General features: G+C 43.1%; 1 pseudogene; it reads left to right on the forward strand.

Annotated features, from left to right (window-relative positions):
• Positions 1-13,814: 13,814 nt before the first annotated feature.
• Positions 13,815-15,581, forward strand: LOC112227375 (annotated as a pseudogene).
• Positions 15,582-15,760: the final 179 nt, after the last annotated feature.

Genomic DNA, 15,760 nt, shown 5'->3' on the forward strand with positions numbered 1-15,760 from the left:
CATTCCAGGGTTTTTCTTTATGTTTTACTGTTTTCTACATTGTAGAATAATGGTGAAGATATCAGAACTATGAAATAACACACATGGAATCATGTTGTAACCAACACTGTATTAAACAAAACAAAATATATTTTATATTTGAGATTCTTCAAAGTAGCCACCCTTTGCCTTAATGATAGCTTTGCACACTCTTGGCATTCTCTTAACCAATGAGGTAGTACCCTGGAATGAATTTCAATTAACAGGTGTGCCTTGTTAAGGTATTTTGCGGAATTTCTTTCATTAGTGCGTTTGAGACCATCAGTTATGTTGTGACAAGGAAGGGGTTTTATACAGAAGATAGCCCTATTTGGTAAAAGACCAAGTCCATATTATGGCAAAAGCAGCTTAAATAAGAAAAGAGAAACGACAGTCCACCATTACTTTGTAAGACATGAAGGTCAGTCAATCCGGAAAAATCAACAAGCGCTATGATGGAACTGGCTCTCAAGAGGACCGCCACAGGAAAGGAAGACCCAGAGTAACCTCTGCTGCAGAGGATAAGTCATTCGAGTTAACTGCACCTCAGATTGCAGTCCAAATAAATGTTTCACAAAGTTCAAGTAACACACAGACATCTCAACATTCAAAGTTTAGAGGAGACTGCGTAAATCAGGCCTTCATGGTCGAATTGCTGCATAGAAACTACTACTAAAGGAGACCAACAAGAAGAAGAGACTTGATTTGGCCAAGAAACACGAGTAATGGACGTTAGACAGGTAAAAGTCTGTACTTTGGTCTGAACTAAAGTACTGAGTCCAAATTTTATTTTGTTTCCAACTGTCGTGTCTTTTGTGAGACACGGAGTAGGTGAACGGATTATCTCTGCATGTGTGGTTCCCACCGTGAAGCATGGAGGAGGAGGTGTGGGGGTGCTTTGCTGGTGACACTGCATTCTGCAGCGATACTCCATCCCATCTGGTTTGCGCTTAGTGGGACTATCATTTGTTTTTCAACAGGGCAATGACCCAAAACACACCTCCAGGCTGTGTTTGCACTATTTGACGAATAAGAGTATTGGAGTGCAGCATCAGATGACCTGGCCCCCACAATCACCCAACCTCAGCCCAATTGGGATGTTGGACCGCTGCGTGAAGGAAAAGCAGTACTCAGCATATGTGTGATCTCCTTCAAGAGAGAGCTGTTGAAAAAGCCTTCCTAATAGTTTTGATGTCTTCACTATTGTTCTACAATGTAGAAAATAGTAACAAAATAAATAAAAACCCTTGAATGAGTAGCAGTGTCCCAAACATTTGTGTGTGTGTGTGTGTGTGTGAGAGAGAGAAGTCGTAAGTTTACATACACCTTAGCCAAATACATTTAAACTCAGTTTTTCACAATTCCTGACATTCAATCCTAGAAAAAAATTCCCTGTCTTAGGTCAGTTAGGATCCCCACTTTATTTAAAGAATGTGAAATGTCAGAATAATAGTAGAGTTATTTATTTCAGCTTTTATTTCTTTCATCACATTCCCAGTGGGTCAGAAGTTTCCCTTCACTCAATTAGTATTTGGTAGCATTGCCTTTAAATTGTTTAACTTGGGTCAAACGTTTCAGGTAACCTTCCACAAGCTTGTTGTTCTATAGGATTGAGGTCAGGGCTTTGTGATGGCCATTCCAATACCTTTTATTGTCCTTAAGCCATTTTGCCACAACTTTGGAAGTATGCTTGGGGTCATTGTCCATTTGGAAGACCCATTTGCGACCAAGCTTCAACTTCCTGACTGATGTCTTGAGATGTTGCTTCAATATATCCACATAATTTCCCTCCCTCATAATGCCATCTATTTTGTGAATTGCACCCGTCCCTCCTGCAGCAAAGCACCCCACAACATGATGCTGCCAGGTTTGTAGGCCTCCTTGCTCGCACACACTTTTAACATTCCTGTGCTTCACAGTTGGGATGGTGTTCTTTGACTTGCAAGCCTCCCCCTATTTCCTCCAAACATAATGATGGTCATTATGGCCAAACTGTTTTATTTCTGTTTCATCAGCCCAGAGGACATTTCTCCAAAAAGTACTATCTTTGTCCCCATGTGCAGTTGCAAACTGTAGTCTGGCTTTTTTTTATGGCGGTTTTGGAGCAGTGGCTTCTTGCTGAGCGGCCTTTTAGGTTATGTTGATATAGGTACACCTCCAATTGACTCAAATTATGTCAATTAGCCTATCAGAAGCTTCTAAAGCTATGACATTTTCTGGAATTTTCCAAGCTGTTTAAAGGCACGGTCAACTTAGTGTATGTAAACTTCTGACCCACTGGAATTGTGATACAGTGAATTATAAGTGCTTATCTGTCTGTAAACAATTGTTGGAAAAATTACTTGTGTCATGCACCAAGTAGAGTTTCCTAACCGACTTGCCAACACTATAGTTTGTTAACAAGACATTTGTGGAGTGGTTGAAAAACACGTTTTAATGAGTTCAACTTAAGTGTATGTAAACTTCCGACTTCAACCGTATGTATGTCATTGTTTTTTTTATCCTTCAGCTACCCTCAATCCCTCGCATCTATATCTGAAGACCATCCAGTTTGATTTCTATTGGCCATATATTTTTAACTGTGCGGTTTCACAAAAGTTATGAACCTATGTACATTTTTTGGAAACAGTATATTTTACATGAGTTATCTTGTTACTTTTAGTCCCACCCTTCAAAATGATTTGCCATTTATTTTTCAACTGTGATGTTTCACAAAAGTTCTGAAATGTTCTATTATCATAGTTTCTACAAATTGTAAATTAAAGATAAACATTTTTGCTAAGAGTATTATTATATTATTGATCAATTGACTATGACTTTTCAAATTAGCTAGCAGTGCTATTTGTAGTTAGCTCCAGGTAAATGTTTCAATTCAAGAGCCATCCCTGAACCTGCAACCAAAAACAAGATACATATTGACAGTACCAAAACAAATGATCTAATGATTCTCTTTGCAGCAAAATGTGCAGAGCTGGGACGGTTGTGTCCCCCATATATATAACGTTCTATTGGTTGCAAGATTTTTGTATAATAATATTAATTGAAAAAAGTTTTGAATCCGGAATCATTTTGTGTATCAGTTCATAAACCATGTGCCATGAAATTGGTATATCAAAAATATCTTCCCGACTACTTTGCAATCTGTATGGCACAGCTGTCCATTTTTGCGATCTTAAATTAAGCTGGTATACTTTTTTATTTATCACAATTTTCTTTAACCAATTTTGGTCTTTAATGAAGGGCTGACAGAAGTTCCTTACATTCTCCCCTTTCCACATGCCTCTTCCATTTTTGCAGTAATGCTGCAATTAGTTGGTTGTACAGCAGACATTTCCATATATTTTTGTTAGCTGCATGTGTGACTCCACCAGTCCTATTTATGATATAATTGTTGTTTTTTTTATCAGTCAGTATATTTGAGTTTAACCATAATATTTGTTATATTTGTTCTGTCTTTTCTGGTGGATTAAACTGAAATTGCATCAAACTTTCTATGGCTCGTTTTAAAAATAGTGACTTTTCAAATAACTGAAAACTTGAGGTTGTAATCTGAATAAAGCCATTCTTGAACATGTGGTGAGACATTCTTACAAATCTGCTTTTGAACCAGTTTTAAGTATAGCTTTTTAAATTTTTTAATTTATCCGTTATTTTACCAGGTAAGTTGACTGAGACCATTCTCATTTGCAGCAATGACCTGGAGAATAGTTACAGGGCAGGAGGAGCCAATTGTAAACTGGGGATTATTTGGTGACCGTGATGGTTTGAGGGCCAGATTGGGAATTTAGCCAGGACACCAGGGTTAACACCCCTACTCTTACGATAAGTGCCATGGGATCTATAATGAGTCCGGACACCCGTTTAACGTTCCATCCGAAAGATGGAACGTGTGAGGTTAGTGTGTTTTGAGGGAGCCTGAATGTGTCTGCGATCTGCACCATATGCAATTTTGCAAGACATATTGTATGTCTTTTTTACAATAAGAGTTAGCTGAATATGGAAGAACTATAAGAATATGACATGGTGTCTAAATCCATCATTTTAAGATGGATGGTAGATGAATGCAAAGATTGTTTGGCACTTAAAAAAAAATTATACTATACATTTGTTTGTTACAGTATTGCATGTTGCTGGCCTATTATATACTGTAATCCACCCCATAGAAATATAGTGGGAGATGAAAACATGTCAGCCTATTTTGCTCGCATGTGTACTAATATGAGCCCTATAGATTCAGATGGTCTATAACGTGCCAAAGATGATATGAATGAATGAATATCAGAATGACTGAGTTCATGTATTTAAATGTAAAGTTATCAGTAGCATAATTAATTTGATAGTATAGCTGGAGTACATATCTCTTATGACTCATTTTAGTTCTATACATCAACCATCGTTAGCATAGTATTTACGGTTTCCTTTCATGTTATGCAGTTAAAAGTTAAAGTAGACTCACTTTGGGACTGGAAAACTGTATTGCACTCAAAGTTTGTACTTTTAGCCAACATCCCCTGTATCATACCATCATAACGTTAATTTGACAAGACTTTCCAACATTCACTTGAATTTGCATACCGCCCCAATAGGTCCACCGATGATGCAATCGCCATCACACTGCACACTGCCCTGTCCCATCTGGACAAGAGGAATACCTATGTAAGAATGCTGTTCATTGACTACAGCTCAGCATTCAACACCATAGTACCCTCCAAGCTCATCATTAAGCTTGTGCCCCTGGCTCTCAACCCAGCCCTGTGCAATTGGGCCCTGGACTTCCTGACATGCCGCCCCCAGGTGGTGAGGGTAGGAAACAACATCTCCACTTCACTGATCTTCAACACTGGGGCCTGACAAGGGTGTGTGCTCTGTACTCCCTGTTCACCCACGTCTGCGTGGCCATGCACGCCTCTTACTCAATCATCAAGTTTGCAGACGACACTACAGTGATAGGCTTGATTACCAACAACGACGAGGCTCCCTACAGGGTGGAGGTGAGGGCCCTTGGAGTGTGGTGTCAGGAAAATAAAAGAGATGATCGTAGACTTCAGGAAACAGCAGAAGGAGCACCCCCCCCATCCACATTGACGGGACAGCAATGGAGAAGGTGGAATGTTTTAAGTTCCTCAGCGTACACATGACGGAAATACACATGACGGAAAATTGAAATGGTCCACCCACACACAGTGTGGTGAAGGCGGCGCAACAGTGCCTCTTCAATCTCAGGAGGCTGAAGAAATTAGGCTTGTCACCTAAAACCCTCACGAACTTTTACAGATGCACAATTGAGAGCATCCTTTCGGGCTGTATGACCGCCTGGTACGGCAACTGCACCGCCCAAAACCGCAAGGCTCTCCAGAGGGTGGTGCGTGTTCAAACTACCTGCCCTCCAGGACATCTACAGCTCCCGTTGTCACAGAAAGGCCAAAAAGATCATCAAGGACAACAACCACCCGAGCCACTGCCTGTTCACCACGCTGCCATCCAGAAGGCAAGGTTAGTACAGGACCATCAAAGTTGGGACCGAGAGACTGAAAAACATCTTCTATCTCAAGGCAATCAGACTGTTAAACAGCCATTACTTAACACAGAGAGGCTGCTGCCTACATACAGACTTGAAATCATTGGCCACTTTAAAAAATGGATCACTAGTTGCTAATAATGCCACTTTAATAATGTTTACATATCTTGCATTACTTATCTCATATGTATATATCTATTGCATTTTGCCTATGCCGCTCAGTCATCACTCATCCATATATTTAGATGTACACTACCGTTCAAAAGTTTGGTCATTTAGAAATAAAATAAAATGTCCATTAAAATAACATCAAATTGATCAGAAATACTGTGTAGACATTGTTAATATTGTAAATGACTATTGTAGCTGGAAACGGCTGATTTTTAATGGAATATCTACGTAGGCGTATAGAGATCCATTATCAGCAACCATCACTCGTGTCTTCCAATGGCACATTGTGTTAGCTAATTCAAATTTATAATTTTAAAAGGCTAATTGATCTTCTGTGAAGGGAGTAGTACACAGCGTTGTACAGGACCTTCAGTTTCTTGGCAGTTTCTCGCATGGAATGGCCTTAATTTCTCAGAACAAGAATAGACTGAAGAGTTTCAGAAGAAAGTTCTTTGTTGCTGGCCATTTGGAGCCTAATCGAACCTACAAATGCTGATGCTCCAGATACTCAACTAGTCTAAAGAAGGCCAGTTTTATTGCTTCTTTAATCAGAATAAGAGTTTTCAGCTGTGCTAACATAATTGCGAAGAGGTTTTCTAATGATCAGTTAACCTTTTAAAATTATAAACTTGGATTAGCTAACACAACGTGTCATTGGAACACAGGAGTGATGGTTGCTGATAATGGGCCTCCTTATGCCTATGTTGATATTGCATAAAATAATCAGCCGTTTCCAGCTACAATATTAATTTACAACATTAACAATGTCTACACTGTATTTCTGATCAAATCAAATCAAATGTATTTATATAGCCCTTCGTACATCAGCTGATATCTCAAAGTGCTGTACAGAAACCCAACCTAAAACCCCAAACAGCAAGCAATGCAGGTGTAGAAGCACGGTGGCTAGGAAAAACTCCAGGGAAAGGCCAAAACCTAGGAAGAAACCTAGAGAGGAACCAGGCTATGTGGGGTGGCCAGTCCTCTTCTGGCTGTGCCGGGTGGAGATTATAACAGAACATGGCCAAGATGTTCAAATGTTCATAAATGACCAGCATGGTCAAATAATAATAAGGTAGAACAGTTGAAACTGGAGCAGCAGCACGGCCAGGTGGACTGGGGACAGCAAGGAGTCATCATGTCAGGTAGTCCTGAGGCATGGTCCTAGGGCTCAGGTCCTCCGAGAGAGAGAAAGAAAGAGAGAATTAGAGAGAGCACACTTAAATTCACACAGGACACCGAATAGGACAGGAGAAGTACTCCAGATATAACAAACTGACCCTAGCTCCCCGACACACAAACTACTGCAACATAAATACTGGAGGCTGAGACAGGAGGGGTCAGGAGACACTGTGGCCCCATTCGAGGACACCCCCAGACAGGGCCAAACAGGAAGGATATAACCCCACCCATCTGATCAATTTGATGTTATTTTAAATGGGCAAAAAATGGCTTTTCTTTCAAAAACAAGGAAACTTCTAGGTGACCCCAAACTTTTGAATGGTAGTGTATATATTCCTATTCCATCCCTTTGGGTAGTTGTTCTTGAATTGTTAGATTACTTGTTAGATATTACTGCACTGTTGGAACTAGAAGCACAAGCATTTCGCTACACTTGCAATAACATCTGCTTACCATGTGTACAGTGTATGTGAGCAATAAAATTTGATTTGAACATGTAGCTGTTGAAGCACATCCTATTACATTTCCCATGATGTTGTCCTTTTTCTGCTTGGGTGCTTTCCACTGGCAAGGCTTATTATCATGTGGCTGGGAATCAATGCCTAACAACCTCTGAAACTGTCCCAACAGCCCAGCACAAACGGCTACTGTGTTAAACCAACTATTATTATGTAAGTCCTTCCAGACTAAATGGTCACAGAGAAAATGCTAACAAATGTTCTAGAAGGAAGTATATTGCATCTAACAACATGCATTTCTGCCCAAAGGCACATGAGCATTTAAATCAAGCAAGCCATGTTTGATGTTTTTTTGTGTTTTCCCAATTAGGACAGTACAGCCACCCATTACTTGTCAGAGAAGCCTTCGCTAAGACTCTCCTCCCTCACAGACCGTTCTCAAATATGGGTGTACTGTGAAGCGTGAACAAACCAGACAAATTAGGATTTGGCAGGAACTTCCAGAACGACTAAGATCTCCATGGTGTTTTGATTCCCTTTATGGGTTGATTATTATTATCACAAGATTTTATGCAATTATTTTACACTTGACCCACTTATAAATGGCATGATGGGGGTGTTATAATACCATTGTAGCCCTCTGCTAACATTATGCCACATTACTTTGGGACCTAAATTGCCTTGCACTTTGTTTTGTGCTATTTTGTTTTTAGTCTGACTGGGGAAGGGGAATCCTCTTTTTGCTCAATGGCTGCTTTTAGCGTCCTTAGAGAAGTGATGCTGTGAGAACTAAACTGAACAGACTGATTTAGCATTTGGGATACAGAATGGGTTTGAGATCATAGTCACATTAAAGAGTTTTTCCACTGGGCACAGATCAGTTAAATCAATGTTGCTTCAAAGTAATTTGTCAACGCAAATTGGATTTGAAAAAAAGTTCCATTTCAAATGCAGGATTATGTCATCATGGTAACAAAATTTCAACAGACAAACCAACAGAACAAAAAAGGATGTTGAATTTGTACCTTTTTAAAACAACCTCAGATTTTCAACAGTTGAAGTTGGAAGTTTACATACACTTAGGTTGTAGTCATTAAAACTAACTTTTCAACCACTCCACAAATTTCTTGTTAACAGACTATAGTTTTGGCAAGTCGGTTAGGACATCTACTTTGTGCATGACACGTAATTTTTCCAACAATTGTTTACAGACAGATTATTTAATTTATAATTCACTGTATCACAATTCCAGTAGGTCAGAAGTTTTACATACACTAAGTTGACTGTGCCTTTAAACAGCTTGGAAAATTCCAGAAAATGATGTCATGGCTTTGGAAGCTTCTGATAGGCTAATATACATAATTTGAGTCAATTTGAGGTGTACCAGTGGATGTATTTCAAGGCCTACCTTCAAACTCAGTGCCTCTTTGCTTGACATCATGGGAAAATCAACAGAAATCAGCCAAGACCTCAGAAAATAAATTGTAGACCTCCACAAGTCTGGGTGCCTGAAGGTACCATGTTCATCTGTACAAACAATAGTATGCAAGTATAAACACCATGGGACCACGCAGACGTCATACCGCTCAGGAAGGAGACTCGTTCTGTCTCCTAGAGATTAACGTACTTTAGTGAGAAAGTGCAAATCAATCCCAGAACAACAGCAAAGGACCTTGAAGATGCTGGAGGAAACCAGTATCTATAAACCACAGTAAAAAGAGTCTTAGAAGAAGAAGCCACTGCTCCAAAACCGCCATAAAAAATCCAGACTACGGTTTGCAACTGCACATGGGGACAAAGATCGTACCTTTTGGAGAAATATCCTCTGGTCTGATGAAATAGAACTGTTTGGCCATAATGACCATCGTTATGTTTGGAGGAAAAGGGGAAGGCTTGCAAGCCGAAGAACACCAGCCCAACCGTGAAGCACGGGGGTGGCAGCATCATGCTGTGGGGGTGCTTTGCTGCAGGAGGAACTGGTGAACTTCACAAAATAGATGGCATCATGAGGTAGGGAAATTATGTGGATATATTGAAGCAACATCTCAAGACATCAGTCAGGAAATTAAAGCTTGGTCACAAATGGGTCTTCCAAATGGACAATGCTCCCAAGCATACTTCCAACGTTGTTGCAAAATGGCTTAAGGACAACAAAGTCAAGGTATTGGAGTGGCCATCACAAAGCCCTGACCTCAATCATATAGAACATTTGTGGGCAGAACTGAAAAAGCGTGAGCGAGCAAGGAGGCCTACAAACCTGACTCAGTTACACCAGCTCTGTCAGGAGGAAAGGACCAAAATTCCCCCAACTTATTGTGGGAAGCTTGTGGAAGGCTACCCGAAACAATTGACCCAAGTTAAACAATTTTAAGGCAATGCTACCAAATACTAATTGAGTGTATGTAAACTTCTGACCCACTGGGATGTGATGAAAGAAATGAAAGCTGATATAAAGCATTCTCTCTACTATTATTCTGACATTTCACATTCTTAAAATAAAGTGGGGATCCGAACCGACGTAAGACTCGGAATGTCAGGAATTGTGAAAAACGGAGTTTAAATGTATTTTGCTAAGGTATATGTAAACGTTCGACTTCAACTGTACGTACAATGCTGTAAAATACAATACATGATTACAGTACAGGTGGACGATGTATGATTGCCATCCCAATGAGCGTAGAACCCTCCTTTAAGCCATGGATGAGGACTGCAATGATTTCAGTCCAGACCTACTGTATGTCAGACTTAGATTCTCTGTACCAAAAGGTTTTTCCCCAGGTGCATAAAGATATTTACTGCCATGAAGATGAGACATTACGGACAAATGCTCAACACGGGCTAAACATTGTTTCTTTCATTTCTTCAATTTGATTATATTGTGAAAAAGTACTTCTATGATCACACCTTTTGATCACACATGGGATCAAAATGATAACACATTGGAAATTCAACTCACTCTTGGCTGTCGTTTTGAGTGGGTGAAGATCGGTTGTAATCTCATTGATCAACGTCTCAACCAAATGCGACCTAGTTATCACCATCACTTTTCCCACATTTTATGTTACAGCCTTGTTTTTAAAATGGATTTTAAAAAGTCATCAATCTACACACAATGCCTTATAATGACAAAGCGAAAACAGATTTTTAGAAATATTTGCAAATTTCTTTAATATAAAAAACATACCTTATTTACATTAGTATTCAGACGGCCAAAACTGAGCAATCAGGGGAGAAGGGCCTTGATCAGGGAGGTGACCAAGAACTTGGCCACTCTGACAGAGCCCCAGAGTTCCTCTGTGGAGATGGCATAACCTTCCAAAAGAACAACCATCCAAAAATTTTGCGCGCCCAATTTTTCAGTTTTTGATTTGTTAAAAAAGTTTGAAATATCCAATAAATGTCGTTCCACTTCATGATTGTGTCCCACTTGTTGTTGATTCTTCACAAAAAAATACAGTTTTATATCTTTATGTTTGAAGCCTGAAATGTGGCAAAAGGTCGCAAAGTTCAAGGGGGCCGAATACTTTCGCAAGGCACTGTAGCCCTCCTTCTTACCGCTAGCTAACCCAGTCACATCCCACATATGGCATACCATACAAGTCACATTTTACATGAGTTTCAAGCACTGTGAATAAAAAGGCTGTTCTCTGATAAAATTCCCTTTTCATTACGTAAGCTGTTACCGTAGTTACCAAAGCAATCAATCGACAACCTATAAACAAGCGCAGGGACTTGCAGCATTTGACCTGGCTTGCCATCATGTAAAAGAAATCAAGTCTCATTTCTCAGATTTCCTAGCTCTCTCTCCCAACACATGGGGTTGTAGAAGACAGAGGTTGAGGAGACCGGTGCTGCTCAAAACCTCATGCAGGTATCATGACAAGTTTTAAAGCCTTATGAGAGGAAAACCCACAGAAATGCAGAGGGTAGTGTTTGTTGTGGTCCCCAAAAAAGTATAGTAAGTGTAACTTTCATGCTAATCTGGCAACCCAGAACCAAATCTCATATGAGCGAGAGACTACTTTAATGTGAATAAACCCAGGTCCCTGCTAAACTTGGAGTAATATCTGTCGATGTATCTTGGCCTTGAATGAAATACTTCAAATCAGATGTCCTAGCATGCTCTTTAAAAACATATTGTAAGAATTGATTCTCAAAATGAAAACAGTAGATTCTATCGTTTTTTTCAGGATACATTTTTCACAGACACAACAACAGTTCAGACGGTATCTGGCTGGTGTTGTCCTTAGGTGATAGAAGAGCATATCAATTCTAATAGTAAGGCAAAAAAATATCCAGGTTGTCTGCATTCTCCTCAGTTTAAAGGTAGATTATGGACCCTTTCATTCCAAGATCTACTAATTGTAGTTTGTTAACATCCCAACCATTTTCACTGAAAACAGCATGGCCTCACAACCTCTTCTCTGTGCTTGCTGAGATAAAGGTTATTATAGGCAGATAGATCTGAATGTAGCTTTGGGCCAGAAGGATCCTGACCATGTTTTCTCTAATTGTCCATTCCCTGCTTGAGATAATAACACTTGGATCTCTTTAAACTGTTGAACTGGGCCAACCAACTCTGTTAATTGAAACCTATTTGCTTTTATTGTGTTACAGTGCAATGGTTTGCTATAAAACTTGCTCACCCTCTTCACTATTGTCAGTGTGGCTATACCACTAGTTCTGTTATGACATAATGTAATTGGCTTTGGTGTGGGTATGTCGTGCAGTGGATTTGTCAGGATGCGTTTTGTAGGGCAGAGGAACGAGTGGCTGACTGGTTAGGAGTCCAGCTAGAATAACAATCAGGCAAATTGTCAAATTGGATTGTAACTTCACAACATAAAATCTCCATCAGGAATGCTTCCATAAGAGTGTTCTTCCCCCAGCTCTCTTGGAAACATGTCATAAACAACTATGTAATGTAATAAAAACCAGTTGATCCAAAATGATTACATTATGTTAGATCGATGACCGCTGACCATCCAATAATGATGTCAAATGATCTAAGCTAAAAGACTATAATTTTCAGAGATCACATCCTTTTTAAAATGTATACCCGTACAGTTCTGGATGTATACCCGTAGAGTTTTGGATGTATCTAGTGTAGTTGCATATCAACTGAATTGAAATCAGGAATTTGTGGAGATGCCTTGTGGTCAACATGCCATCTTCAGTAGGTTCAGTTCATGGAGTCTGAGGCCGATAAGCATCTAAACAGGGTGCCGAGAGTCACATGATACAGGGTCTATGGAAAAGCTTTAGCAGTCCTCAGTGGTTGATGACAACCAAACTTCAAAGACTTGGAATGTCCTTCACCTTATTACTAAATTTCACTGTCAGGGTGCCTCTACCTGTAGTTGGGTATTGGCTATGAACCATCGTTTATGATAAAATTTTCCAATATTTGACATAATTTACACATTTGTGATGAAATTATTTCCATAGTAACTTGTCTCATGAATCAGAACAATTTCAGTAACACGTCATTTTAAGTTGATTTAACTTTTCCCCAACTCTCATTGAGTCAGAACAAATTTCGGCCCCTCTTAAAATGAAATTTTCACTCAAATATTTTGGAGCTGCTTAATCTTATTGAGGTTCCCCAGCCAGGCCTCCCGGGTGGCACACTGGTTAAGGGTGCTGTACTGCAGCGACAGCTGTGCCACCAGAGACTCTGGGTTCGCACCCAGGCTCTGTCGTAACCGGCCACGACCGGGAGGTCCGTGGGGCGACGCGCAATTGGCCTAGCGTCGTCCGGGTTAGGGAGGGTTTGGCCAGTAGGGATATCCTTGCCTCATCGCGCACCAGCGACTCCTGTGGCGGGCTGGGTGCAGTGCGCGCTAACCAAGGTTGCCAGGTACACAGTGTTTCCTCTGACACATTGGTGCGGCTGGCTTCCGGGTTGGACGCGCGCTGTGTTAAGAAGCAGTGCGTCTCTCCCGAGCCCTTACGGGAGTTGTAGCGATGAGACAAGATAGTAGCTTCTAGAAGGAGAAGAAGATGAGGACGATGATGAGGACGATGACGAGGACGACGACGAGGAGGAATACGACCCCGCCGAGCGTGAGCCCTCCGCCTACGACGCCTCGCAGTCCTTGTTTCAGCGCGGCTCAGGTCCTGGAACAGATATCCTCCAGTGTCAACCAAGAAGACGAAGAAGACTACTGTGAATCCGAAGAGGAGGACGTTTCGGAAGATGAAGACGGTGAGGAATACAACCCCGAGCGTGATGCGGACGACGACGACTCGGCCTCGCGGTCGTGCTCCTCTTCGGAGGAAGAGCGAGAGGGAGAGGGAGACACGGCCGCTGCCCGAGAGCGAGACAGAGAGCCAGACAGAGAGCGAGAGCGAGACAGAGAGCCAGATCGAGACAGAGCCAGAGAGCCAGAGCGAGACAGAGAGGACACGGCGGCAGCCGCCCGAGCCCAAAGGGAGACGTTGCTGTCAAAGAACGGCAAAATCAAATGGTCCTCCATGGCCTATCGCGGCACGGACCGGCCCCGCGCCATCCGCCCACGGCCTACGCCGCGTCGCGAGCGCTCGACATTGAGTCCACCTTCCGGCTGTTTGTCACACCGGCGATAGAAAGGATAATTGTGGACATGACAAATCTGCAGGGGGTGAGAAAATACGCCGACGGCTGGCGACCCATGGACTCCACCGACCTGCGCGCCTACGTAGGGCTGCTGATCCTAGCCGGCGTCTACAGGTCCCGAGGCGAGGCCGCGGCCAGCCTGTGGGACGCCGAGAGCGGCAGGACCGTGTTCCGCGCCACCATGCCGCTCAAGGTGTTTCACAAGTAATCGAGGCTGCTGCGATTCGACGACTGCCAGTCGAGACCCGCGAGACTCGCCACCGACAGACTGGCGGCCATAAGAGAGGTATGGGACCTGTGGGAGGAGCGGCTGCCGGCCCTCTACAACCTGGGGCCGACGTGACGGTGGACGAACAGCTGGTCCCGTTCAGAGGTACCGTCTATGTATTTGTGTATGTACATGTAGCATAGAGAGGTAGCAGTAGTAGCGTGGGCAGTAGTAGCAATCGGCAGTAGTAGAAATCGGCAGTGTAACATAAACACAGTGCCCCCCCCCCCATGGTGAGCCAGTAACGATGACTCTGCTAATCTCCTCTCCCCTCCCTTCTCCCCACCGAAAGGACGCTGTCCTTTCCGACAGTACATTCCCAGCAAGCCAGCCAAATACGCCATCAAGTCGTGGGTGGCCTGCGACGCCAAGTCCAGCTACGCTTGGAAGATGCAAGTCAACACCGGCAAGGCGGCCCGCGGTGGCCCCGAGAAGAACCAGGGCGCCCGCGTCGTCCTCGATCTGACCGAGGGACTGCCGGGCGGTCACAACGTCACGTGTGACAATTTCTTCACCTCCTACGAACTTGGCCAGCGGCTCCTCGAGAGGAACCTCACCATGGTGGGCACGGTGAGAAAGAACAAGGCCGAGCTCCCGCCCACGCTGCACGAGTCAAAGGGCAGACAGGTCCTGTCCTCCAGGTTCGCCTTCACGCCCACCGCCACTCTAGTGTCCTACCTGGCAAAGAGAAATAAGAACGTGCTACTTCTGAGCACGCTGCACGCGGAGCCCGACGTTAGCGATCGCCTCGACCGGAAGCCAGCCCTCATCCTAGACTACAACTGCAACAAGGGCGGCGTGGACAACCTAGACAAGGTGGTCGGGACCTACAGCTGCAGACGGATGACCGCCCGCTGGCCCCTGGTCATCTTCCACAACATCCTCGACGTGTCCTCCTACAACGCCTTTGTCATATGGCGAGAGATCAAGACCGACTGGATGCCTGGGAAGCGGAACAAGAGGAGGGTGTTCCTGGAGCAGCTCGGAAAGGCACTCGTGAAGCCCTTGATCCAAAGAAGGCAGCGTCTCCCCCGCACCCAAGCCGCGTCCGCACTTGTCAAAGTCCTACAGAGTGCCACCACCGAGGCTCGTCCGCCAGCCCGGGAGCAAGCCGCTGGCCCGGCCGCCGCCGCCGCCGCCCCAGCCGCCCCGCCGGTGGCGAGTAAGAGGAAGAGGTGTCAGCTCTGCCCACCCAAGAAGGACGCCAAGACACACACCGCGTGCTGCAGGTGTAAGAAATACATCTGCAAAGGCTGTTCACACGCATACTGTCACACTTGTGCCACTGGGCCTTTAGCCAAGACGGGACAGGGTGACCCGGGGGGACACTGTGTGGTAGGCATAATAGGAGGACAACGGGAGGGTTAAAAAGAGCCAGCCTGATAGATGGATTGCAAAATATCTTCCATTCCATCAACTTCAAATACTGGTAATAATGCAATAAAATAATGGAGATGGAAAAATTCAGATAGTCACCATACAAATGGCAAAGTTAAGAATTTTAAGGCAGCGGTTTAGTGAGGGATTTTAAGGAGTCAGATTTCCGT

Source organism: Oncorhynchus tshawytscha, linkage group LG28, assembly GCF_018296145.1.
Source record: "Oncorhynchus tshawytscha isolate Ot180627B linkage group LG28, Otsh_v2.0, whole genome shotgun sequence".
Taxonomy (NCBI): domain Eukaryota; kingdom Metazoa; phylum Chordata; class Actinopteri; order Salmoniformes; family Salmonidae; genus Oncorhynchus; species Oncorhynchus tshawytscha.